Source organism: Palaemon carinicauda, chromosome 6 (genome assembly GCF_036898095.1).
Source record: "Palaemon carinicauda isolate YSFRI2023 chromosome 6, ASM3689809v2, whole genome shotgun sequence".
Taxonomy (NCBI): Eukaryota; Metazoa; Arthropoda; class Malacostraca; order Decapoda; family Palaemonidae; genus Palaemon; species Palaemon carinicauda.
The window spans coordinates 26,469,022-26,471,521 of record NC_090730.1 but is presented as its reverse complement, the minus strand read 5'-3'; positions in this window follow the sequence as shown (position 1 = coordinate 26,471,521).

Sequence of the window (2,500 nt, the reverse complement as noted above, 5' to 3'; positions counted from 1 at the left end):
TTACATTAAGAGGTAATTTGACATAAAACGAGGTATAGTAATATAGGCTAGCTCAAAATATCTATTAACCGAATGAACAATGTAATGCAAAATATGTTTGTACGTTCTGGATAGTTTTTCTCTCCCATATTGTTGATCATGCCAATAGTGCAATATTGAAGGCTGCATCCTTATTGATCATCTTTTATCTTCTATTCGTGGCATGCATCAAACGTTCGTTTCTTTTGTTGAGTAAATGGTTGGGTACGTCTTCGTACGGGTAAAATTAACCATCATATCAAAGCTTCGATTTTGCAAGATTTTTTCCTGATCACTTGCGTTGCTCTTGTTAGCTGGGATTTAATATGTGGTGTCCTGTTTTACAGTTTTGTAGTTAGGAATTTAACTTAATTATTAACAGGAGCTCTACTCTCATTTATAAAAAAAAACCCTTCACAGTTATACCATGTAAAGCTATATATCATTCAACTGCTGTATATTTCATTACAGAGTACAGTAAGATACAGCAGATGAAATATTACACTATGCTATTTTCTTGACATTGTTCTGTGTGAGATACTAACACAATGGTGGCTAACAACTGCTTTTTTTAAGAAAATGCCATACTTCTCACCTTGTCGGAAATTCAAGAAAAAAATCTTCTGTAAGGTTAAAGTTAACTTGCTGTATTTCTTAGAGCTGAGATTTTAGCTAAAAGAAGTTTCAATAACTTTGACAAGTTGATCGACAGACTGGCTTATCTATGTGTGAATAGACACTTTATTTGGCACTTGCTACCCTATAAATCAATTACACTAAAGGTTGTTCACGTATATCGGCAACTTTACATTTTAGATTTTGTATTGGTGAGACGTCTTCTTTTCTCTTTTTTACTGGTGTTCCACGGCATTGATTGACAGAAAAGCAACGTCACTAGACACCATTGGCACCTGACACCCTGTTTTAACATCTTTTTTGGGGGGGCAAGGAGCTATTCTTGTATCTAACTTGGACATTAACTTTTCAGATAATTCATTCAGTTCATCGAACATGTATAAATACAGCTTTTACAAGTCTTTCAGAACTACTTTAAATTGCACCTCTTTCTGAGGTTAACACTAAATTTAGAATTATCTGTATACGCTTATAAAAAAAATACGTACTCCTTTCAAACGCTTGTCAACGTTCTCGAGTTTTGTGTTGTTTCCAACTGCAATAAGCTTAGCTATATTAGTTGGTATAAGGGAATCCGATTTATAAAGGTAAAGAAGTGAGTATCTCTTGTTAGTAAAATAAAGCATATTTGAAGTGTAAAATATTTGAAGCTTTTATTTGAATGGACATTGATGTTATACAAATCTTATTACATTACAAATTCAGAATCTTGATTAAATACAAAACATTGATATAGATTGTAAGAAAGGTGATGTGGTTATTTATGTTCATGCAGAAAGACAGAAAATAGAATAAGCTATCAAAAAAACAAAAAAAACAAAAAAATTATAACAATAATGATAACATCAACAGGGCAGCACTGGTCTTTTTCAATCGGGTAAGTAAAATGTAACCCGTTGATAAAGCATAAAACATTATTACCCCCTTGTGTTAAACTTGCCTAATACAACGTTTAACAAGCGATCATGAGGATAGGAAAGTGTGCCTCAATGTACCTTCAAGCAAGCGACCTCCAACCCCAGACATAGGAAAGCCTTGGTAAAAATTATATGGCACTTTTCAGGATTGTCCCTTTACAGATAAGGCTGCTCACAATAGCTAAAAAGGTTTCTTTTACCCATTGGACTTATCTAAAGATAAAAATATATAAGAAGGAGGGAAATTACTTTTGGGAAAACTTCAAGCAGATAGCCTCTTTCTGATACTTTTACACGCGCTAAGAGGATCATATGACATAGCACCAATTTGATGTTTGATTTCAGATTATTCATAAAAGTAATTTAGGTATGTCTATTATTCACACAAGTTTATAGAACGAAACATGTTTAGCAATAGGAGAAGAAAACAGAACAGTATGACAAATTTTTTATTTTTTTATGATGGAATGGACTTTATTGAAATTCCATTACATCAAAGTACCTAATTGTGTTTTCATTTTATTCCAAATGGTTGGCATGTTCTTGCTATATATCTTAAAGGCTAATATATAGGAATGAAAAAACTGAAAAAGTCTCCTTTTAAATATTTCAAGAGGTCCTTTATATACTATATCATAGAATCTGAAAACCGCCCAAAGGTCAACATTCCCAATATCCAACTGGAAAAAATCAATGATTTCCTATATATAAATAAAACTGATATAAAGAGTGTGCATATTATTTATCTAGTCGGAAAATAGATTCAATTCATCACAGTGTCAAGTGCAATAGACAAAAGGTAAATATGTTACATCCTGAACAATATTATGGGAATCCCATTTACGGTGTGCCGGAATGACTTGAGTATTATTAACGAAGAATTTCGTCTTTGCTTACTCTCACCCATGATCTTAGAAACTCATCCTTAT